Genomic DNA, 26,578 nt, shown 5'->3' with positions numbered 1-26,578 from the left:
CTGGGCGAATACCTGGTTGACCGGGGTGCCGGCGGTGAAAGTCGGCGATGAGGGCCGGGTCCAGGATGTCCTTAGCGGGGACCAGCACCTCTCCTCTGGGCCATGACCATCCCAGTCAACCAGGTACTGGAAACCCCTGCCCCGAGGTCAAAGACTCAAGAGGCATCTCACTGTGTACGCCGGATGGCCATGGTTGATGAGACGGGGAGGAGGGGTGTGCCTGGAAACAGGAGACAAAGGACAGTGAGACAAGGGCTTAATCCTGGACACATGAAAAGTGGGATGTATATGGAGGGTATGAGGCAACAGAAGAAACAAGTGAGGAAACAGAAGAAACAAGTGATGACAGTGAAGAGGTAGTGGATACATCACATCCTGTAGTCAATATTTGCTGTCAGACAAAAGATACCCTGTGTGTTAAAAAGGTGGACTTTGTTGCGTTCATTGCTACAGTTATAAACTGTACAGCACAACCCTCAAAGAAGTCGAAGAAACTAGACATTATTGTGGCTGCAGTAGAAAGGTTTTTGGGATTCAAGGATTTTATGGTCGGAAGACTTGCAAGGGGTACTGGCGCCAGAAGACCCACCCTCCCAGGTTCACCTTGAGCCTGTGTAGGGATCAGATCTTGTCATAAGCGTCGTAATGATCGGACCAAACTGCAGCGGAAATGAACACTGAACAAAAGAATGACGAAAAACAGTCCTGTAAGGTACATCGACTATACATGGAACAACCACCCACAAACACAAGAGAAAATAAACCCACTTAAATATGGCATCCAATTAGAAGCAACGACAACCAGCTGCTTCTAATTGGAGGTCGTTCCCAAAACTAACATAGAAATAGCAAAACTAGAAAACCCACATAGAAATAGAAAACATAAACCAAAAACCCCGAAACACACTAAACAAACACACCCCTGCCACATCCTGACCAACTACAATTACAAAATGACCCCTTTACTGGTCAGGATGTGACAGATCTTTTTTAAATTTTTTTAAAGAAAAGTTGTTTGATTTATATATATTTTTTAAATATATATTTTTTGTAGAATCCTGTTTCCATCCCGCATAGTAGGTGTCGGGATGAACACAAAAAAATTGTGTGATTTCCAAAATACCATAGAAGAAGAAGAATTTGATCCGTTTGACTTTTCCAGATAATTTCAACTTTTGAACAGTTGAGGCCTACCAGTTGGGCTGTGTATGACTTTGGTTAAACGATACTACTTCCAGCACGTCCTGTGTACACTTGCAACTTTCATGAGAGGGAAAGGCAATCAGTCTTCGTCAAGCATGTAAGTAACTTGTACCCTATTTCTACATTGTGAAATAGCCTACCCAGGCCTAGATCAACCCAGCAACAACAAAAAACGTCCCTTTTTCAGGACCCTGTCTTTCAAAGATAATTCGTAAAAATCCAAATAACTTTGCAGATCTTCATTGTAAACGGTTTAAACACTGTTTCCCATGTTTGTTCAATGAACCATAAACAATTAATGAACATGCACCTGTGGAACGGTCTTTAAGACACAGACGGAAGCTTACAGACGGAAGGTGATTAAGGTCACAGTTATGAAAACGTAGGACACTAAAGAGGCCTTTCTACTGACTCTGAAAAACACCAAAAGAAAGATGCCCAGGGTCCCTGCTAATCTGCGTGATCATGCCTTAGGCAGGCTGCAAGGAGGCATGAGGACTGCAGATGTGGCCAGGGCAATAAATTGCAATGTCCGTACTGTGAGACGCCTAAGACAGCGCTACAGGGAGACAGCACGTACAGCTGATCGTCCTTGCAGTGGCAGACCATGTGTAACAGCACCTGCATAGGATCGGTACATTCGAACATCACACCTGCTAGACAGGTACAGGATGGCAACAACAACTGCCCGAGTTACACCAGGAATGCACAATCACTCCATCAGTGCTCAGACTGTCCGCAATAGGCTGAGAGAGGCTGGACTGAAGGCTTGTAGGCCTGTTGTAAGGCAGGTCCTCAGACATCACTGGCAACAACATCACCTATGGACACAAACCCACCGTCGCTGGACCAGGCAGGACTGGCAAAAAGTGTTCTTCACTGACGATTCGCGGTTTTGTCTCACCAGGGATGATGGTCGGATTGGCGTTTATCGTCGAAGGAATGAGCGTTACACCGAGGCCTGTACTCTGGAGCAGGATTGATTTGGAGGTGGAGGGTCCGTCATGGTCTGGGGCGGTGTGTTACAGCATCATCGGACTGAGCTTGTTGTCATTGCAGGCAATCTCAACGCTGTGCGTTACAGGGAAGGCATCCTCCTCCCTCATGTGGTACCCTTCCTGCAGGCTCATCCTGACATGACCCTCCAGCATGACAATGCCACCAGCCATACTGCTCGTTCTGTGCGTGATTTCCTGCAAGACAAGAATGTCAGTGTTCTACCATGGCCAGCGAAGAGCCCGGATCTCAATCCCATTGAGCACGTCTGGGACCTGTTTGATCAGAGGGTGAGGGCTAGGGCCATAGCCCCAGAAATGTCTGTGAACTTGCAGGTGCCTTGGTGGAAGAGTGGGGTAACATCTCACAGCAAGAACTGGCAAATTGCGTGCAGTCCATGAGGAGGAGATGCACTGCAGTACTTAACTTCTTATGGGCAGGTGGGATGTCCCACCTGGCCAACATCCGGTGAAATTGCAGAGCGCGAATTTGAAATTACAGAAATAATTATTTAACATTCATGAAAATACAAGTATTATACATCAAAATATATCTTAACTTCTTGTTAATCCAGCCGCTGTGTCACATTTCAAAAAGGCTTTATGGCGAAAGCACACCATGCGATTATCTGAGGGCAGTGGCATACAAAAACATGAAAAACATATTTCAACCAGGCAGGTGAGATATGAAAGTCAGAAATAGCGATATAATAAATGCCTTACCTTTGAAGATCTTCTTCTGTTGGCACTCCAAAAGGTCCCAGTTACATCACAAATGGTCCTTTTGTTCGATAAAGTCCTTCTTTATATCCATAAAAACTCAGTTTAGCTGGCGCGCTTCATTCAATAATCCACCAGTTTCCCTCCTCCAAAATGCATACAAAATGAATCCCAAACCTTACCAATAAACTTATCCAAACACGTCAAACAACGTTTATAATCAAACCTCAGGTACCCTAATACATAAAGAAATGATCGAATTTAAGACAGAGAATAGTATGTTCATTACCGGAGATAAATAACAAAGAACGCGCTTTCACCAACGCGCATGTCACATCCTGACCAGCAGAGGGAGCAATTGGATTAGTTTAGGTCAGGATGTGGCAGGGTTTTTGTGTGTGTGAATGGTTGTTGGTGATTAGGACTCCCAATTGAAGGCAGGTGTGTTGAGTTGCCTTTGATTGGGAGTCCTATATAGGAGTGTGTGTTTTTCTTTGGGGTTGTGGGTAATTGTTTCTTGTTTAGTGTGGTTGCACCTGACAGGACTGTTGGCTGTCAGTTTTCTCAGTTTGTTTTTGTTATAGTGTTCTTTCTATTAAATTCAAGATGACGAACACTAACTCTGCTGCATTTTGGTCCTTTCCTGAAGACAGCTGTGACAGCGCATGGAAACACTACAGCCAAAATGGGAGCCACTTAGAAAAACTACAACTTCTAGCTAATTTTTCCAAAAAACAGCCTGAAACTTTTTCTAAAGACTGTTGACATCTAGTGGAAGCCCTAGGAACTGCAATCTGGGAGGACTTCGCCTCATAATAAATCTGAAAGCCATTGGAAACAGTGAAAGGCTGAATTATTATTTTTTTTGGGTGGTTTGTCCTCGGGATTTTGCCTGCCATATCAGTTCTGTTATACTCACAGACATCATTTTAACAGTTTTAGAAACTTTAGAGTGTTTTCTATCCAACTCTACCAATTATATGCATATCCTGAGTAACAGGCAGTTTTCTTTGGGCACGCTTTTCATCCGGATCAGTTTATGTCTCAGTTGTTGAATCTTGTTATGTTCATGCAAATATTTACACATGTTAAGTTTGCTGAAAATAAACACAGTTGACGGTGAGAGGACGTTTCTTTTTTTTCCTGAGTTTACATTTTGGACATTTGGAGTTAACCGTATATCAAAAAGGCTAGGCAACTTTTAAATTGTCCTACTAAAACCTTCTACAGCTTTCACGTTAAGGTAGATGGGGCACCCGAGTGGCACAGTGGTCTAAGGCTCTCCATCTCAGTGCTAGATGTGTCACTACAGACCTTGGTTCAATTCCAGGCTGTATCACAACTGTCTGTGATTGGGAGTCCCATAGGGCGGTGCACAATTGCCACCATTGTAAATAAGCATTTGTTATTTACTGACTTGCTTAGTTAAATAAAAAAATAGTAGTTGCCAGACAGGAAGAGGTGAAGTGAGAGACCCAAAATCTTTTTTCTCAAGCAGGTAGCATCCCCACCCCCCCCCCCCCTCAAATTTGGTCAACAAACATCTGGATGGCTTATTTTCTATGTGAGGACTTTTTGATTGAATATACGTTTTGTAATATTTAGGTTGCTTAGGTGTACTGATACAAGTAGGACACGTGACGTCCTGGCAACTTTGAGAAAAAACACTATCGGAGTTGTGCCTCTTAGTGCTATTTGTAATTCTTGGGATGTTTCTACCAACAACAGTTGTCAAGTTGGCTGGTAGTGGATCTTTTCTCCAAATAGCTCATTCCATCTCATCCCACAGATGTACAATTGTATTGAGATGTGGTGACTGGGCAGGCCGCTGCAGTAAGCTGAATTCACTGTCATGTTTGTGGAACCATTCCTGGACAGTTCTAGCCATGGGGCGGCAGGTATCCTAGTGGATAGAGCTTTGGCTCAGTAACCGAAAGGTTGCTGGATTGTATCCCTGAGCTAACAAGGTAAAAATCTGTCATTCTGCCCCTGAACAAGGCACTGTTCCCCAGCAGGCTGTCATTGTAAATAAGAATTTGGTCTTAACTGACTTGCCTAGTTAAATAAAGGTAAAATAAACAATTATATCTCAGATAGTTACACTGCTGCCATGAAGGGATGCACCTGATTGGCAATCATCTTCAGAAATCCTGTGGCATTCAAACGTTGCCCCAACGTGTTCCATGAAAACATGCCCCACCAGCCTGCAATGTTGACACGCCGCATATATGTGGTGTTCTCCATACCCTAGTCCTCTCATCAGCATGAAACAGCAGGAACCATGATTCATCAGAACAGGAAATGTTTTTCCAATTCTCCAGTGTCTAGTGTTTTCGTTCCTCAGCCCACTGCAACTGCAGTTTCTAGTTTTTTTCTGAAAGAAGTGGAACTCTGTAAGGTCGTTGGCTGCCATACCCCATTCCTGTCAAGGTACGACGATCTGTGCATTCTTCTATTGGTCTTTAGGAACCAATGGACTGTCAGTTGACTAACTGTAGCCTGTCTGTTGCTCTGCACAATTCGTGTCAGCCTCCTTTCTTCTCTTTCATCAATTACCCGTTTTCAATCAGTGGCCTGCCATTGGCTGGATGTCCATTCTTAATACACACAGCAAACTGTTGAGCGTGAAACCTACTACCCATTCAAAGGCACTTACATCTTTTATCTTGCCCATTCATCCTCTGAATGGCACAGATAAACAATCCATGTATCAATTGTCTCAAGGCTTAAAAATGATTGTCTCCTCCACTTCATCTACTCTAATTTGTATACATGTTTTATTAATTAAACAGGTGACATCAATAAGGGATCATAGCTTTCACCTGGATTCACTTGGTCAGTATGTCATGGAAAGAGCAGGTGTTCCTAATGTTTTGTACACTCAGTGTTTATTCCTGCTCCTTCAGTCATTCGAAACCTCAAATCCCCTATTCAGGCTCTGGGGCCTGAGAAGGTGGGACACACTAGTCAGCGGTTTTTTGCAATGGAAACCATTTACTCCAAACAGAAAACGTTTTGCAATGAAAAAGAGAATTTATATTGGAGAAATTCAGGTATGCCCCCCACCTGCGTTTCGTTCCCTTTGCTTCAATTTGGTTCCTAGAGTAAACGGTTTCCGTTGCTAAACGTTTTGCAACGGAATCCGACGAATGAATACACCCCATACGCTTCTGCTCGTGCGCAATTAGCCAAACATGGTCAATGACGAATTACATGCCTCTTTAATTAATATTTTAACTATGAACTAATGTGCATTTGCATATTGAAGCTGCAATGAAGAAAGCTGCAGGACGTTGGGGAAGGCCCATTTTTCATCCGTCGACTCAAGTTGACAGTAAGTGCAGTGGTTGCTCTCTTGTCCTCTAGATTTAGACCATTAACTGTTACCTCTTAGTTTGTAATGTCATGTTCTCCATAACCACATCTACAGGGACACTAACCACGTTTCCATCAAGAGTTTTATGCGAGTAAAGTCATACCGTATCATTTTTTTATCACGATAGCTATGATGGAAACAGGTAGTTTTGGTACAATTTTATAAATGCGGACAGATCATTTATTCGTTCATCATGGTTGAATATTTGTATGTCTGCAAAATGTAGGCCTATTATGAGAGAAATTGTGGTGGAAACGCCTTATGAGCAAATATTAATATTATGACCATTATATCTAAGCAAACTTGGGAGTCACGCGATGATATGGTGTGTGGTCCTCCCATTACGACTCAGGAAACCATACAGTTTATTAGGCAACAGATTAAATAAATGATGAACTTCACAGGGTGGCGAAAGTGCACGGTGATCTGGCAGCTCCTTTCGAATAAATATCGAGGGTTTTATTCTGGTGCCAAAATGATTGATGCTTGTCTGCCGTTTGACAAATACAAATTATTCTCGCTCTTATCCATAATCTCATTTAGGCCTACACTAGTCTACCCGCACATCGGACCCGCACTGCGAGCTGTTGACTAGAGCACACGTGCCAAAACCAGACTAGGCACATTTCCTATTTAACGCAACAGTTTTTGTGACAAAACTAGTTCAAAATGCGATTGAAACACATTGAAAACGTAAGCGAAATAAGTACATTGTCTTTACACTACGTCATCACGCAATGACTTTTATCCCCAAGAAGTCAAATCCATTTGGTGGAAACACCACTGGTGGGAAAATGTATTTTTTCTATGCGGATTTGAAAATATTCGCATGAAGATCTGTCGCCAATTGGATGGAAACCTAGCTACTGACAGTAATGTATAACATAACCGGCCCACCTGTTTTGGTTAGATTGGGGGGGCCCTACTGTTTTTTTGCGAAAATGCTCACTCTGATCTTGAAAGTTGGCATAATGAATCTTTGCATGCATAACACACATACACAAGCCTCCCTTCAGTGATGGATGTGTTTTCAGCATGGTCATTTTTAGTAATAGGGAGAGAGAAAATGTCATAAATTGGGATAGGACTGCTAATTAAATGATTGCTATAATTAACTTTCATTAAACAGAGATCGATAAAGCAGTGCAAGGATTAAAACAGGGTCCATACATTATACACTGTTTTACAAGGAAGCTTTTAACGACCTTGTATATTTGACTGCTCTGAGGCACGTTGCCATGGGAACGCGGATGGGGGATTTAAGGAGGCTGGGCAGTATATTTTATTCCCCCGTTTTTATGTGTTTCTGCCTTCATTTATATTTGATCTGCCTTTGGCTGCCTGGAGTGAGACTGCTCTAAAACGAAAGAAGGAGGAGGGGGGAGCTGGAGTGGAGCCTCTCTTACCCTTGGGTGAAGATGAATATGACGAGAGTATTATCAGATACATCAGAGGTTAAAGGCATTTTGGACCATACATCATCAAGGGTCACTCAGGGAAGCCTTATAGATTAGTTGTAGATGGCAGATAGGGATGTTCTTGAGCCCAAGAAGGATATAGAGTTGAGAGGCCTTAAGATAGACAATCATAATATTAACCCGAGAGTGAGAGCGAATGAAAAGGAGCAGATTAGGGAAGGAAGGAGGGACTTGTTGTAGACTGGTGGTGTGATATGGGATGCCATAGTAGAGTGGTAGTGGGATTCTCAAAGAGGGTAGCTCTAATGTTTGCGTTTTAGCACAGAGCGACTCCGATTTCCACCGACCAGGTTTCAGACTCAGAGCAGGCTGTAAAAGCAACTGCATGAGACCGTTGATTTTATAACGAGCGCTTTTCCTCCATCTCAGATTCAGGTGTGGGAGGGATGGGGCCAGCGGATGGGTTATGGAGAGGAGGTTGGTTTCAGAATGTAGATGTTTTAGTGCTAAAGAAGGTTGAGAAAAATGCAAGAATTTGTTAGACTGGACTGATGGGGTGGGGGGGCACAAGTTGTGTGTGGGAGGGAGGAAAGTGGATGAAGCGGACTACTGCAAAAAGTAAGTTGCTGGGTAGAGAGGGAGTATTGGAGAATAGTAAGAGAGTGTAGAAATTGGAAAGAGGACCAGAGGCAGAGTAGCCAACAGTTGACTGCCTTCCTCATCTTCTGCTCCATCCAGCCAGTCTGTGATAGAGTATGGACCGTTTGTTTTAACGGTGCCTCAAAAATCACAGGATAGAGATGAGCATAAATCGGTAAACAGACAGTGTTTTATTGCAAAAACTCATCCACACAGTGTGAAGCACTCTGAAAGTAAACCAAAGAGGGAACTTGTTCATTCTATCACTCTTGTGCACACTTTTACAACTCTACACACATCTTTACAGCCTACTCCCAAATGTATCGGGCTAGTTTATAGCACCTAGATGAAATGTATACCAAGATAAAAATAGTGCAATGGACAGATTGCTTTCAACGAGCCGGCTATCTAAACTTGTAGTAATGATCCAATTACCGACGGGGGGGGCGTTGATTTTGTTAGTCACTTTCACTCAAATATCATATTCAAAACTGCAAACATTTCTCTCCACCCAATGGCAAAATGTGTAGAATTGCCCCTGGCAATATTTTTCTTAGTGTCCCCAAAAGGCTAGGGCTGGCTCTGACTGCATATGTGGGTATGCAGACCCACGAGCCACTGCTGCCCCTCATGATGAGTTCAGATTTTTGGTGGGCCCACCCCCATCGAAGTTGCCCATCACTGATTGTAGGATATTCAATCAACTTGTCCTCTTTTTTTTACCACAAGGGGGAGCAGTCAGCAAGATCACAATGAAAGAGGGAGATGGGGAGACATTTGGTGAGGCTCTGTGGATGGCTGCATGCATGAAAGCGAGAGAGAATGGGCATTGTAGTTAATAATGGTTGGAGAGAGAGAGCAGGAGAATGAGTAATGCTGTGGTGAATACTGAACACTCTGTGTGACTAGTGATGGATCATCCCCACACTGCTTCCAGCACTGGTCTTTATTTCCCCCTACTCCCATCCCTCCCTATGTGGCTCTGCTCTACTCCCGCTGGCCTACTCCAGCTGATGCATTACCTCTATAACACTCAAATAATGTTTTGGGGGAGGAAAATCATTATCATTTTATAGATGCTCTTATTCCCGCTGTTCTTTAATTCAGGGGCGCTGCTGCAGTGCTTTACATATTCTCACGCATGAAGAGGAAAGGAACAGGGCCGTTTTAACAGCAGTCAGCACTGTGTATGTACAGTCGGAAAATAAACTGGTTAGTTACGGGGGGTTGGAGATAGTGGAGGGTTTGGCAGAAGGCCAGAATGGTCACCTTATGATTGGGTTGATGTGGTCTGGCAGAATCAGTGGTTGGTCTTCACCCTTACTGGTCTTGTGCTCCTCCTCATCCTTAGTCCAGATTGATAGAAGGACACATACACACACACAAAAACACAGAAAACAAAAACACAGAAAACAACTCAAGTGAGGGTTTCAGGGATATTGATATGCATGTACTGATGTCATTTGGTATCTTTTGTTAATAACATGCTCTTTTGTGTTATTTGGATGAGCCATAGTCTTATATACTGAACAAAAAAATATAAACACAACATGTAAAGTGTTGGTCCCATGTTTCATGAGCTGAAATAAAAGATCCCAGAAATGTTCCATATGCACAAAAAGCTTATTTATCTCAAATTTTGTGCACAAGTGATTATCCATCCACCTGACAGGTGTGGCATATCAAGAAGCTGAATAAACAGCAAGATCATTACACAGGTGCACCTTGTGCCGGGGAAAATAAAAGGCCACTCTAAAAAACTAATTCTTATTGGCTTGGCCTGGCTCCCAAGTGGGTGGGTTTATGCCCTCCCAGGCCCACCCATGGCTGCGCTCCTGCCCAGTCATGTCAAATTCATAGATTAGGGCCTAATTCATTTATTTAAATTGACTGATTTCCTTCTATGAACTGTAACTCAGTAAAATATTTTAAATTGTTGCATTTTATAAAGTATATTTTGCTGTGTCCATTACGTATTCTGTGTTTTGGTGGTATGTATATAGTTTGACTTTGGCTGTAATATGGTGGCCTACTGTCTGTCTGGGGACACTCGACATTCCGGTGAGAGGAGCGTTCCAGGGCGTCATTCCAGTAGGGTAGTCTGGGTGTCTGGTAGAGGGTTTCTCATCCTCAGACGATTTGTCATATTAGGAGTCATCGCCACGAGCTGCAAAGGAAGACAGGGTGTCTCTTTAAATATGAGTTTGTGTGCATCCAAGAATGTGATGACGTATGTGCTATACTGTATATGACTAGAATGTATACTGTGAGTGCCTGGCTTTGGGTCTGTACATAAGCCTCTGTGGTATTGATATCATTCACTGGTTGAGTAGTAGAGAGCCACTTCCTTCCTCTTATTGTCTGTAGCCACTTCCAGCCTCTGCTCCAGCTGATGCATGTAGTCCAGCAGGTCCTGTATGTATTTGAATGTGTACACAGCAACCATTACATGGGAAGACTAACAGAGATCAAAACATCCATATCATGGTTTACTCAAACCAAATCTTACACTAAAATGTCATTTTTTGTCTTATTTGATAAATAGTCATGCCACACATAACAGCAGTTAAATATACACTGAGTTGCACCCCCCTTTTGCCCTCAGAACAGCCTCAATTCGTCGGGCATGGACTCTACAAGGTGTAGAAAGCGTTCCACAGGTATGCTGGCCCATGTTGACTCCAGTGCTTCCCACAGTTGTGTCAAGTTGGCTCTATGTCTTGATACAGGGGGAACTGTTGAGCGTGAAAAACCTAGCACCGTTGCAGTTCTTGACACACACGGGTGTGTCTGGCACCTACTACCATACCCCGTCCAAAGGCAGTTAAATCTTTTGTTTTGCCCATTCACCCTCTGAATGGCACACACGCAATTCATGTCTCAATTGTCTCAAGGCTTAAAAATCCTTTAACCTGTCTGCTCCCCTTCATCTACACTGATGTTAAATGGATTTAAGAAGTGACATCAAAAAGAGATCATAGCTTTCACCTGGTTAGTCTGTCATGGAAAGAGCAGGTGTTCTTAGTGTTTTGTAAACTCGCTGTATAGACATAAATCCACCAGATTATATATGGCACATAGCCTGATCATTGCCTGTCTCTCTAGCTGCTGCTGCTCCTTTCTCCTTCTGGTTCATTCTCAGGCTGGCCTTCATCTCGCACTCCTCCCTGCGGGCATCGCTCAGCAGCACCTGCAGGGGGCACTGGTGTGTTTAGAGTCGGTAGGCTAAGTGTGACTTCCAGCCTCTTGTGAATCACTGTGGGGAGCAGTGTGATGGATGGGTGTTGATGCCAGGCTGCCAGCATATGTGTCTTTCTGTGTTTACTGTGAACATGGCTGAGGATGTTTAAAATAAAAATTGGAAACAGTTTCCGATATGATCTGAATGTCCGATGAGGACAGATTAGAGAAACTAGGGGAATGGCAGTTATATTTAGGATGTGTGTTTCTTTGTGCCAATAATGGTATATGGTTTATGTGTTTTGTGTGTAGCCTACCTATTGCAATACACTTGACTATATTACCTTCTTAATCCTATTCTCTTGGAGCCACTCCTCATTCCACTGCACATCGCAGATCAATTTCTGCACCCTCCCTTTATCAAGCTACAGCAAGGAAAGATGAATAGGTAGATGAGAAATAGGATACACATACAGTGCTTCGTAAATACATATAGAAATTAGTAATGGGGGAAAAAGTTGATACAATTGCATATCGAAATATTATTCTTGACAATATGTTGTATTGTTTTGAAGATATCGCAGTATAATTGTTGGGCTAGTTGTTTGTACGTGCACCAAAACTCCAGTATTGTCACATTCGTCTAAAGGAGTAGACCAAGGCGCAGCGTACTTAGAGTTCCACATGTTTAATAAATATGAAACTCACCAAAACAATACAGAAGAAAACGAAGCGTGACGTTCTGGGCTGCTCACAGGCAGCTACACAAACACAAGATCCCACAAAGCACAGGTGGGAAAAGGCTGCCTAAGTATGATTCCTAATCAGAGACAACGATAGACAGCTGCCTCTGATTAGGAACCATACTCGGCCCAAAACAAAGAAATACAAAAACATAGAAAAAGGAACATAGAACGTCCACCCTAGTCGCACCCTGGCCTAACCAAAATAGAGAACAAAACCCTCTATGGCCAGGGCGTGACAGTACCCCCCCCAAAGGTGCGGACTCCGGCCGCAAAACCTGACTCTAAAGGGAAGGGTCCGGGTGGGACTTCCTTACGGCGGCGGCTCTGGTGCGGGACGTGGACCCTGATCCACCTTCGGCTTGGCCCACTTAGGTGGCGCCTCTGGAGTGGGGACCCTCGCCGCCGACCGCGGACTGGGTACCCTCGCAGTGGGCCCCAGACAGGCGGGCGACTCTGGCAGCTCCGGAGAGGCGGGCGACTCTGGCAGCTCCGGACAGGCGGGCGACTCTGGCAGCTCCGGACAGGCGGGCGACTCTGGCAGCTCCGGACAGGCGGGACTTTCCGTAGGCCTGTCTCTGGGCGCAGGCACAGGACTCACCAGGCTGGGGAGACTTGCAGGAGGCCTGGTTCTGGGAGCAGGCACAGGACGCACCAGGCTGGGGAGACTTGCAGGAGGCCTGGCTCTGGGCGCAGGCACAGGACTCACCAGGCTGGGGAGACTTGCAGGAGGCCTGGCTCTGGGCGCAGGCACAGGACTCACCAGGCTGGGGAGACTTGCAGGAGGCCTGGCTCTGGGCGCAGGCACAGGACTCACCAGGCTGGGGAGACTTGCAGGAGGCCTGGCTCTGGGCGCAGGCACAGGACTCACCAGGCTGGGGAGACTTGCAGGAGGCCTGGCTCTGGGCGCAGGCACAGGACTCACCAGGCTGGGGAGACATGCAGGAGGCCTGGCTCTGGGCACAGGCACAGGACTCACCAGGCTGGGGAGACATGCAGGAGGCCTGGCTCTGGGAGCAAGCACAGGATAGACCGGGTCCTGGAGACGCACTGGAGGTCTGGAGCGCACGGCCTGCACAACCCGTCCTGGCTCGATGCCCACTTTAGCACGGCACTAGCGGGGGGCTGGTATCGACCGCACCGGTCTGTGCGTGCAGATGGGCGAGACCGTGAGCACTTCCGCATAGCACGGTGCTCTCCAGGCCAAACGCTCCCCATAATAAGCACGGGGAGTAGCCCATAGCTCCCTTCGCTTGTCCTCCCAGAGTTAACGTTCCAACTCCCATGTCCATCCTTCCCCCCCGATGCTCCAAACCACGCTGCTTGGTCTTCTGTTGGTGGGATCTTCTGTCACGATCGTCATAAGGAGTAGACCAAGGCGCAGCGTACTTAGAGTTCCACATGTTTAATAAATATGAAACTCACCAAAACAATACAGAAGAAAACGAAGGGTGACGTTCTGGCCTGCTCACAGGCAGCTACACAAACACAAGATCCCACAAAGCACAGGTGGGAAAAGGCTGCCTAAGTATGATTCCTAATCAGAGACAACGATAGACAGCTGCCTCTGATTAGGAACCATACTCGGCCCAAAACAAAGAAATACAAAAACATAGAAAAAGGAACATAGAACGCCCACCCTAGTCGCACCCTGGCCTAACCAAAATAGAGAACAAAACCCTCTCTATGGCCAGGGCGTCACAGTACCGCCCCCCCCCCCCCCCCCCCCCAAAGGTGCGGACTCCGGCCGCAAAACCTGACTCTAAAGGGGAGGGTCCGGGTGGGCCTTCCTTACGGCGGCGGCTCTGGTGCGGGACGTGGACCCCGCTCTACCTTCGGCTTGGCCCACTTAGGTGGCGCCTCTGGAGTGGGGACCCTCGGCGCCGACCCCGGACTGGGGTCGTGTTGTCCATCTTCTTTTTAAATAGGGAGCCCACTTTGTTTTCAGCACTTTTATTTCCATGACTGATCAAAACTTGTTTTGTCATGGCTCTCTTTTGTCCCTGTAATGGCTGTCGTAGAAAGGGGACCGCTGCGCAGAGTGTTGATTGCTCATGATGAATATTTATTTTTAACTCAGAACACTAAAGAAAAAATAACAAAGAGAAAACAAAAGCGCACAGTTCTGTCAGGTACAGAAAACAACTACCCACAAACACAGGTGGAAAAAAACCCTACTTAAGTATGATCTCCAATTAGAGACAACGAGGACCAGCTGCCTCTAAATGGAGATCATCCCAAAAACAACAACATAGAAATAAAAAACTAGAACCTAAACATAGATATACAAAATATAGAAAAACACCCCCTGTCACGCCCTGACATACTCTACCATAGAAAATAACATCAGGACGTGACAGTATCTCCCCCCCCCCAAAGGTGCAGACTTCGAATGCCACTAAAATGCAAAAACAAAAGGGAGGGTAGGGTGGCTCTAGTGTGTTGTATTGTCTATGGCGGATCTAGTGCAGTCCACATAACCTTATCCTCCAGCGGATCCTCCAGCAGAGGAGGCGGCTCCGGTTCGGGGCGTAACCCCCGCTCCACCCGCTGATCGCTCTGCTTTAGTACCACCGGACCGTGGATCGTCGTCGGAGGAACCGGACTGTAGATCGTCGCTGGAGGTTCGGGGCTGCAGGCCGCCGCTGGAGGTTCCGGGCTCCAGGCCGTCTCAGGAGGTTCCGGGCTGCAGAGCGTCGCTGGAGGCTCCGGGCTGGGGAGCGTCGCTGGAGGCTGAGCGTTGCTGGAGGCTCCGGACTGGGGAGCGTTGCTGGAGGCTCCGGACCGGGGAGCATCGCTGGAGGCTCCGTGTCATGGATCATCACTACAGGTTCCGCGCCATGGATCATCACTGGAGGCTTTGTGCCATGGATCATCACTGGAGGCTCCGTGCCATGGATCATCTCTACAGGCTCCGGGCCATGGATCATCCCTACAGGCTTCTTGCCATGGATTATCCCTACAGGCTCCGGGCCATGGATTATCACTGGAGGCTTCGTGTCATGGATCATCACTGGAGGCTTCTTTCGTGGAGCTGGAACAGGTCTCACCGGACTGACGAGACGTACTGACAGCCTGGTACGTGGAGCAGGCACAGGACGTACTGTGCTGTGGAGGCGCACTGGAGGGAGAGTGCGAGAAGCAGGCACAGGACGTACTGGGCTGTGGAGGCGCACTGGAGGGAGAGTGCGAGAAGCAGGCACATGCTCACCATGATAAGCACGGGGAGTTGGCTCAGGTCTCACCCCTGACTCCGCCAATCTACCCGTGTGCCCCGGGGGGGCTGCCTCTCGTGCTTCCCCGGCAGGCTTCTGTATCTGTCCAATACTTGCCCCCAAGTCCAGTCTATCCTCTCTCGCCACTCCTCCAGAGACCATCTCCTCCCGGGCACGCTGCTTGATCCAGTTGTGGTGGGTAGTTCTGTAATGGCTGTCGTAGAGAGGGGACCGATGCGCAGCGTGTTTATTGCGCATGATGCATATTTATTTTTAACTCAGAACACTAAAGAAAAAATAACAAAGAGAAAACGAAGCGCACAGTTCTGTCAGGTACAGAAAACTAAACAGAAGACAACTACCCACAAACACAGGTGGAAAAAAACCTAATTAGAGACAACGAGCACCAGCTGCCTCTAATTGGAGATCATCCCAAAAAACAACAACATAGAATAACACAAAACACCCCCTGTCACGCCCTGACCTACTCTACCATAGAAAATAACATCTTACTATGGTCAGGACGTGACAGTCCCTCTGTAGCAGACATATGGTGAGCCAGGGTCGGTCCTTGTCATTCTGCCGCCATAGGCAAGACCAAACAATGCCTCCCCCCACAAAACTAGAATAATCCCGGTAAGCAAAAAGACATTGAAAAGACTTCTAAAATAAGTATGCTGTGTTTACACAGCGGGAAATGCAGAAGTATTTTCTTTTTCGCTATGACCACCTTGTCAAAAATGTATGGGTCCAAACTTGAAACCACTGATCATGACAATGGGGTGAAACTCCTGGACCACAGTTGTGATTGTTCATTCCATATTGTCCATTTTACTTTGACCTGTCCTGTTTTTAGGATATGTTTATTATTTTTTTAACATGACAGCAAATGTTTTATTTGATTGAGCTACATTTAAGTCAGGCTATTTAATTAGAGAAACCTGCATTGTGTAAAAAGAGTCAAATCAAAATGTATTTGTCACGTGCCGAATACAACAGGTGGAGGGAGAACTTACAGTGAAATGCTTACTTACAAGCCCTTAACCAACAATGCAGTTTTAAGAAAATACACCAAAAAAAGAGATAAGAATAACAAATTATTAAAGAGCAGCAGTAAATAACAATAGCGGGGTTATAAACAGAGGGTACTGGTACAGAGTCAATGTGCGGGGGCACCGGTGTCGAGGTAATTGAGGTAATATGTACATGTAGGTAGAGATATTAAAGTGACTATGCATAGATAATAACAGAGTAGCAGCAGCATAGAATAGGGTAGCCATTTGATTAGCTATTCAGGAGTCTTACGGCTTTGGAGTAGAAGCTGTTTAAAAGCCTCTTGGACCTAGACTTGGCGCTCCGGTACCGCTTGCCGTGCGGTAGCAAAGAGAACAGTCTATGACTAGGGTGGCTGGAGTCTTTGACAATTTTGAGGGCCTTCCTCTGACACCGCCTGGTATAGAGGTCCTGGATGGCAAGAAGCTTGGCCCCGGTGATGTATTGGGCCATACACACTACCCTCTGTAGTGCCTTGCGGTCGGAGGCTGAGCAGTTGCCATACCAGGCAGTGATGCAACCCATCAGGATGCTCTCGATGGTGCAGCTGTAAAACCTTTTGAGGATCTGAGGACCCATCCCAAATCTTTTCAGTCTCCTGAGAGGGAATAGGTTTTGTCGTGCCCTCTTCACGACTGTCTTGGTGTGCTTGGACCATGTTAGTTTGTTGGTGATGTGGACGTCAAGGAACTTGAAGCTCTAGACCTGCTCCACTACAGCCCCGTCGATGAGAATGGGGGCGTGCTTGGTCCTCCTTTTCCTGTAGTCCACAATCATCTCCTTTGTCTTGATCACTTTGAGGGAGAGGTTGTTGTCCTTGCACCACACGGTCCTCCCTATAGGCTGTCTCATTGTTGTCATTGAGCAAACTTAATGATGGTGTTGGAGTCGTGCCTGGCCATGCAGTCATGAGTGAACAGTGAGTACAGAAGGGGACTGAGCTCACACCCCTGAGGGGCCCCCGTGTTGAGGAAGAGCGTGGCGGATGTGTTGTTACCTACCCTTACCACCTGGGGGAAGCCCGTCAGGAAGTCCAGGATCCAGTTGCAGAGGGAGGTGTTTAGTCCCATGGTCCTTAGCTTAGTGATGAGCTTTGATAGCACTATGGTGTTGAACGCTGAACTGTAATCAATGAATAGCATTCTCACATAGGTGTTCCTTTTATCCAGGTGGGAAAGGGCAGTGTGGAGTGCAATAGAGAGTGCATCATCTGTGGATCTGTTGGGGCGGTATGCAAATTGGAGTGGGTCTAGGGTTTCTGGAATAATGGTGCTAATGTGACCCATGACCAGCCTTTCAAAGCATTTCATGGCTACAGACGTGAGTGCTACGGGTCTGTAGTCATTTAGACAGGTTACCTTGGTGTTCTTGGGCACAGGGACTATGGTGGTCTGCTTGAAACATGTTGGTATTACAGACTCAGACAGGGAGAGGCTGAAAATGTCAGTTGGTCAGCGTATGCTCGGGGTACACGTTCTGGTAATCCGTATGGCCCAGCGGCCTTGGGAATGTTAACCTGTTTAAAGGTCTTACTCACATTGGCTGCGGAGAGCGTGATCGCACAGTCATCCGGAACAGCTGATCCTCTCATGCATGTTTCAGTGTTACTTGCCTCGAAGCGAGCAAAGAAGTTATTTTGCTCGTCTAATAGGCTCATGTCACTGGGCAGCTCTGGGCTGTGCTTCCCTTTGTAGTCTGTAATAGTTTACAAGCCCTGCCACATCCGACGAGCATTGGAGCCGGTATGGTACGATTCAATCTTAGTCCCATATTGACGCTTTGCCTGTTTGATGGTTCGTCGGAGGGCATAGCGGGATTTCTTATAAGCTTCCAGGTTAGAGTCCTGCTCCTTGAAAGTGGCAGCTCTAAAGTGGCAGTCCTATATCGACATAACCTGAAAGGCCGCTCAGCAAGGAAGGAGCCACTGCTCCAAAACCGAAATAAAAAAGCTAGACTACGGTTTGCAACTGCACATGGGACAAAGATCGCACTTTTGGAGAAATGTCCTCTGGTCTGATGAAACAAAAATAGAACTGTTTGGCCATAATGACCATCGTTATGTTTGGAGGAAAAAGGGGGAGGCTTATAAGCTGAAGAACACCATCCCAACCGTGAAGCACATGGATGGCAGCATCATGTTGTGGGGGTGCTTTGCTGCAGGAGGGACTGGTGCACTTCACAAAATAGATAGCATCATGAGGAAGGAACATTATGTGGATATATTGAAGCAACATCTCAATACATGAGTCAGGAAGTTAAAGCTTGGTCGCAAATGGGCAATGACCCCAAGCATACTTCCAAAGTTGTGGCAAAATGACTTAAGAACAGCAAAGTCAAGGTATTGGAGTGGCCATCACAAAGCCCTGACCTCAATCCCATAGACAATTTGTGGGCAGAACTGAAAAATTGTGTGCAAGCAAGGAGGCCTACAAACCTGACTCAGTTACACCAGCTCTGTCAGGAGGAATGGGCCAAAATTCACCCAACTTATTGTGGGAAGCTTGTGGAAGGCTACCCAAAATGTTTGACCCAAGTTAAACAATTTAAATGCAATGCTACCAAATACTAATTGAGTGTATGTAAACTTCTGACCCACTGGGAATGTGATGAAAGAAATGAAAGCTGAAATAAATCATTCTCTCTACTATTATTCTGACATTTCACATTCTTCAAATATTGTGGTGATCCTGACTGACCTAAAACAGGGAATTTTTACAAGGATTAAATGTCAGGAATTGTGAAAAACTGATTTTAATTGTTTTTGGCTAAGGTGTATGTAAACTTCCGACTTCAACTGTAGTACCGTCCTCTGTTTTACAAGTACTATGGAGCTGTGGTTCAGAGTATTGTTTCTTCATTCTGTGTAATGTATGCTCAGTAAATTTGGTGATGTTTTTCTCTCCTGTTTAGAGAAATAAGTAATTGAAGTTGTTGGGTTTATGTCCCATTCTTGATATAAACATGTTCTGACCACTAGATGGTGCTGTTCCTGCTATTAGGTGATCATAATCCCCCCCCCCCCCTCCCCCCATTGTTAAAGGGATGGTTCACACAAATTACTAAATTACGTATTGGTTTTCTTACCCTGTAAGCAGTCTATGCACCAGGTATGACACTAACCCTTGCTTTGGTTTTGTTTACCTGGCCACTGTTTGAAATGCATTTCTGTCAAAAATCCAATCTAGTATCTAAAAATGTATTGTGTAACTCAATGAGGTTACTTATAGATGATTTGGATATGAAGCGCATTTAAAAAATATATATAGGTATCATTGACTTGCATTGGAGTTGTGCCACAAATGCAAAAAAGTTAGCATTTGAAACAGTGGCCAGGTAAACAAAACATATGTCAGGTGGATGGATTATCTTGGGAAAGGAGAAATGCTCACTAACAGGAATGTAAACAAATGTGTGCAAAAATTGAGAGAAATAAGCTTTTAGTGATTATGGAACATTTCTGGGGTCGTTTTATTTCAGAACATGAAACATGGTACCAACACTTTACATTTTGCATTTATATTTCTGTTCAGTGTACATAAGTGTTGGGTGTTGGGTGTCATGGCTTACTGAAATGACATGGAATGACCAAGGTGAAAAGTAGTGGTTGAGGTGGGATTCGACCCCATGCCAGACATCGGCTATGTGCTTGGAAGATTGCATCGCCACACTCCCGCACGCAACTATTATTTAAAAAAGGAGATGATCAAAACAGGGAATGGTAAACCACTTAACTTGTATGGAGTAACCTCAAGCAACAAAACTATTATGAGACTTCCCTGGTGTGCATTAATTTTACCCGCAAACTGTACTCATGTTGGACTCATTACACCATGAGTATGAAACATTTATAGAGAAGTTGAGTGAAACTGAGTTGTCCATCCATCCACCCCCACCTGCAGGAGCTGAGCTCGGGGCACCACCAGGAGCAGGTCGTCCCTGTCTCCCTCTCCGCCCTCCTCATCCTTGTCCTGCTCCTCCCTCAATGTCTCCAGCACATCCAGAGGCTTGGAAATGCCAGTGGGAGCACTTCTCCGGTTTGTTTAATAATATTTTCTTTCCCAAAAACTGATCAAATGTGTATTACCCTTTGCCTTGATGACAGCTTTGCACAGTCTTGGCATTCTCTCAACCAGATTCACCTTGAATGCTTTACCAACGAGAGTTCCCACACACGCTGAGGAGTTGTTGGCTGCTTTTCCTTCACTCTGCGATCCAACTCATCCCAAACCATCTCGATTGGGTTGAGGTCGGGTGATTGCGGAGGCCAGGTCATCTGATGCAGCACTCCATCACTCTCCTTCTTGGTTAAGTAGCCCTTATACAGCCTGGAGGTATGTTGAGTCATTCTCCTGTTGAAAAACAAATTATATTCCCACTAAGCGCAAAGCAGATGGGATGGCGTATCGCTGCAGAATGCTGTGGTAGCCATGCTGGTTAAGTGTTCCTTGAATTCTAAATAAATCATAGACTGTGTCACCAACAAAGCACCATCACACCTCCTCCTCCATGCTTCACAGTGGGAACCACACATGCGGAGATCATCTGTTCACCTACTTTGCGTCTCACAAAGACACGGCGGTTGGAACCAAAAATCTCAAATTTGGACTCATCAGACCAAAGGACAGATTTCCACCAGTCTAATGTCCATTGCTTGTGTTTCTTGGCCCAAGCAAGTCTCTTCTTATTATTGGTGTCCTTTAGTAGTGGTTTCTTCGCAACAATTTGACCATGATGTGTCTGTTACTTGAACTCTGTGAAGCATTTATTTGGGCTGCAATCTGAGGTGCAGTTATCTCTAATGAACCTATCCTCTGCAGCAGAGGTAACTCTGGGTCTTCCTTTCTTGTTGCGGTTCTCATGAGTGCCAGTATCATCATAGCGCTTGATGGTTTTTGCGACTGTACTTGAAGAAACTGTCAAAAGTTCTTGAAATTTTCCGTATTGACTGACCTCCATGTCTTAAAGTAGTGATAGACTGTCGTTTCTCTTTGCTTATTTGAGCTGTTCTTGCCATAATATGGACTTGGTCTTTTACCAAATAGGGCTATCTTCTGTGCAATACAGTGCAATGCATACACTTTTATAGCTGTAACAGTCGTCGTGGTGGATGGACCAAGGCGCAGCGGGTTGAGTGCTCATATTCACTTTATTAGAACACTAATGAACAAAACAAGAAAACCGAACGAACGACCGACCGACCGACCGACCGACCGACCGACCGACCGACCGACCGACCGACCGACCGACCGACCGACCGACCGACCGGCCTTGCATGCAACACACAGCTATGCAACGAACAACCTCCCACAAAACCCCATGAAAACAAACTCCTAATTATAGGACCTTCAATCAGAAGCAACGATAACCAGCTGCTTCCAATTGAAGGTCCAACCCCAATAAACTAAACATAGAACTTCAATAGACTAGACAGAACATAGAAATATACTAACATAGAACAATTACAAAAAACCCCGGAATACATAAACCAAACACCCCTCTACATACACACACAACCCGAACCATATAAAACAAATACCCCCTGCCACGTCCTGACCAAACTACAATAACAAATAACCTCTATACTGGTCAGGACGTGACAATAGCGATCTAAAAGGGAAAAACGCTCACTCACTGAAGTATTCTTTAAGTTCTAATGTCTTATTTTTTTTTTGCAGCAGAGGTCAAAACAATTGGACTAGTTTCTGCGGCAGCCTTTGTCAGCGTTTGGAGAACAATGGAGATCCACCCATATTTATAGATGACTTTACTTTGTAGTACTGCATCTTTTTTTCACAAGAATTATTTACATTCCTTATTTACACTGAACAAAAATATAAACGCAACATGCAACAAGTTCAAAGATTTTATTGAGTTACAGTTCATATAATGAAATCAGTTAATTGAAATAAATTCATTAGGCCCTAATCTATGGATTTCACATGCCTGGTAAAACAGATATGCATCTGTTGGTCACCGATACCTTTAAAAAAAAAATAGGGGCGTGGATCAGAAAACCAGTCAGTGTCTGGTGTGACCACAATTTGCCTCATGCAGCGCGACACATCTCCTTCACATTGAGTTGATCAGGCTGTTGATTGTGGCCTGTGGAATGTTGTCCCACTCCTCTTCAATGGCTGTACGAAGTTTCTGGATATTGGCAGGAACTGGAACTGTTGTACATATCGATCCAGAACATCCCAAACATGCTAAATGGGTGACATGTCTAGTGAGTATGCAGGCCATGGAAGAACTGAGACATTTTCAGTTTCCAGGAATTGTGTCCAGATCCTTGCGACATGGGGCCGTGCATTAACATGCTGAAACATGAGGTGATGGCAGCGGATGAATGGCACGACAGTGGGCCTCAGGATCTCATCATGGTATCTCTGTGCATTCAAATTGCCATAAATAAAGATCCTCCCGAGTGGTGCAGAGGTCTAAGGCACTGCATTGCAGTGCTTAGGCATTACTACAGCCTGGGGTTCATTCCTAGGCTGTGTCACAGCCGGCCGTGACAGAGTCCCATAGGGCGGCGCACAATTGGCCCAGCATCGTCCGGGTTAGGGGAGGGTTTGGCCAGGGGGCTTTCCTTGGCTCATCGCGCTCTAGTGACTGCTTGTGGCGGGCCGGGCGCCTGCAAGCTGATGTTAGTCGTCAGTTGAACAGTGTTTCCTCTGACACATTGGTGCAGCTGGCTTCCGGATTAAGCAAGCAGGTGTTAAGAGACAGCACGGCTTGGCGCCTCTCCCGAGCCCATTGGGGAGTTGCAGCGATGAGACAAGATCATAACTACCAATTTGGATATCACAAAATTGGGGAGAAAAAGGAGGTTAAAATAAATACAAAATGCTATCATAAAATGTAATTGTGTTCGTTGTCCGTAGCTTGTGCCTGCCCATACCATAACCCTACTGCCACCATGGGGCACTCTGTTCACAACGTTAACATCAACATAAAGCTTGCCCACCCGACGCTATACACTTGGTCTGCGGTTGTGAGGCCGATTGGACCTACTGCCAAATTCTCTAACGATGTTGGAAGCGGCTTATGGTAGAGAAATTAACATTCAGTTTGCTGGCAACAGTTTTTGTGGACATTCCTGCAGTCAGCATGGCAATTGCACGCTCACTCAAAAGCTGAGACATCTGTGGCATAGTGTTGTGTGACAAAACAGTACATTTTAGAGTGGCCTTTTATTGTCTCAGCACAAGGTGCACCTGTGTAATGATTATGCTGTTTAATCAGCTTCTTGATATGCCACACCTGTCAGGTGGTTGGATTATCTTGACAAAGGAGAAATGCTCACTAAGAGGGATTTAAACACATTTTTGCATAAGATCTGAGAGAAATATGCTTTGTGTGTGTGGAACATTTCTGGGATCTTTTATTTCAGCCCATGAAACATGGGACCAACACTTTACATGTTCCGTTTATATTTTTGTTCAGTGGAAACCTACAGGCAACAGCATAATATTCTGCAATGTCATAGATTGAGATCAACGGCTCAAGGCTATTCTTGGTGACATTCCGATGAATGGCAAAATCTCTGAGTGTAGTTGATAGACTGGAACAAATATTAGATTTCAAAGTGTTGTGAAAACGAGTGTCCACTGTCCATGTCAGAATCGTTTCTGAGAATGTTTGAACACGTAGGACTCCAAAGAGTGAGAGAGAACTGAGCCAGCAGCCAGGCAAAGATGATAGTGAAGTATGGAATCTAGGACTACAGGATTCCTTTGTCATGTTGTTGCTGTGACATTGTTATCATACCTTATTGTTTTGTCTATGCATCTTCACCTGCCACTAGAATTACTAGGTAACTGATATGTTTGATTTTTTTTTTTTAAACTACTCAAACAGCCTATCTGATTAATCAATTATTTTTGTAAAATGTCGTTTTTTTTGGTCTAAAAGTTAATGTTAAGTATTATGACATGGCAAATTATGCTATAATAGCCTAGATTAATTGACAAAGGCTTCATCTTGTGCTGAACTGTCCTCCACAAAAGAACACGACCCCACACATTTTAAAATATTCTTATTTAGTTCATATTACCCTTGTGCTACCAATAGGCCTAACTAGATTGAATTCATTTCCCCTACTGGTAGCTTGAATTTAAAGAATTGTAGTAGGCTAAGCAAATTTTAATTGGCAGTCTAGTTGATTCAAGTTTTGTCAAGAGTCATCAAATATAATTTTGTTATCATGGAAGAACTTAACAACATTGATAAATGAACACACATACATTCTTATGGAATGGTTTTAAAAAGCTTACCTAATGTTGGTATGCAATTTGCCACCAATGGCTTCAGTGCTGCCTATCCTCAGAGATGTGATTGAAATAAAGAGATGCACACAACCGCCTGTCAACTAAAACTTTGCTGCCTGCTACTGTAACAACAATAAACAGTTGGCTTGGTAAATACAGTTCTTGAGAGAACAACATATCCTGAAAGGAATAGAACCAAATATATAGTTTAGAAACTCTGTGATTATAACTATTGCTCCTGAACTACAGCTCCCTTGTGCAGAGTGGGGAAGTAAAACGCGCTGTCACTCACTGCGGCTGTTGAGATTGGTTGACGTGTTGTAAACGAAAGCGCATTTGGGATGGAGGCATTTCGGAGTACAGTTTGTCTATTTTCTTTAGGCTACTGTGTAATCAGGCTGTATTTCATATGAAACCTACCGAACTAACAGATGGATATTTGGAACGTTTGCGTAATTTGCGCAACTGTGTCGGGAAGAGCCGACGTGTCCATGAGTGGGCGCTTTCACCTATCATATCCTAGAACTGATGTATCAGTAGATAATGTTTTTGGGAGTTCTGTTACTTGTATACATCTTCAAACAACCACTGTAATGTAATAAAATAATCAGCTGTAAACAGTGATAGGTCTCTGCTGACTCGTAGTAGGAGGTTGAGGACACTTGTGTTGTAGATGTTTGGAGGCGTCAACTTACAAATGTTATTCCCTTAGAAATGTGTATTTGAGTTCAGGAAAAGTAGACAATGTTCAGCCAATGTAGTTATTTATATGATGGACACTTTGTAGCATATTCCTTGTCTAGTTGTCATGTTTTATTTGAATCATATTTTTATTTGAAATCAAATCTCAAGGCATGTGATTTGTTTGAGGTTTTATTGGAGAATACGAGTTGAGTTTATTGAAGTATTCACTACAAATAATGTCATTAGGCGTGTAGGCCGTCTTTGCAAATTAAATGTGTTCTTAACTGACTTGCCTAGTTAAATAAAGGTTAAATTAAAAAAATGTATTAAAAAAAATGACCACTACCGTACTGAGTCCACTGAAAGCCTTGTTGCACTGCCATCTAGTGTTTTAGGTGAATCTCAAACCAACCTCTTTATCACTCAGTCATCAGGACTCGACCTGAGTGGGTGCAGTCAACACCCCGAAGACCAGTGATGGAATAAGTACCCAATTGTCATACTTGAGTAAAAGTAAAGATTCCTTAATAGAAAGACTCAAGTGAAAGTCATCCAGTAAAATACTACTTTTAGACTTTTACTGAAGTAGTATTTTAAATATTATTTATAACCAAATACTTTTAGACTTTTACTGAAGTAGTATTTTAAATATTATTTAAAACCAAATACTTTCAGACTTTTACTGAAGTATCAAGAAGGGTGGACCATTCTTGATACTTTACTATTTATATATTTGGAAACTTTTACTTTACTATACTCCTAAAGAAAATAATGTACTTTTTACTCCATGCATTTTCCCTGACATGCAAAAGTACTCATTACATTTTGAATGCTTAGCAGGACAGGAAAATGGTCTAATTCACACAATTATCAAGAGAACATTCCTGGTCATCCCTATCTGTCGGACTCACCAAACACATGCTTCATTTGTAAATTATGTCAGCGTTGGAGTGTGCCCCTGGCTATCCGTAAATTAAATTAATAAAAAAATATATATAATAAAAGGTGCTGTCTGCTTTGCTTAATATAAGAAATTTGAAATGATTTATACTTTTGATACTTGCGTATATTTTAGCAATTAA

Source organism: Salmo salar, chromosome 12 (assembly GCF_965601325.2).
Source record: "Salmo salar chromosome 12, fSalSal1, whole genome shotgun sequence".
Classification (NCBI taxonomy): Eukaryota; Metazoa; Chordata; class Actinopteri; order Salmoniformes; family Salmonidae; genus Salmo; species Salmo salar.
Note: the sequence above shows the minus strand (reverse complement) of the source record.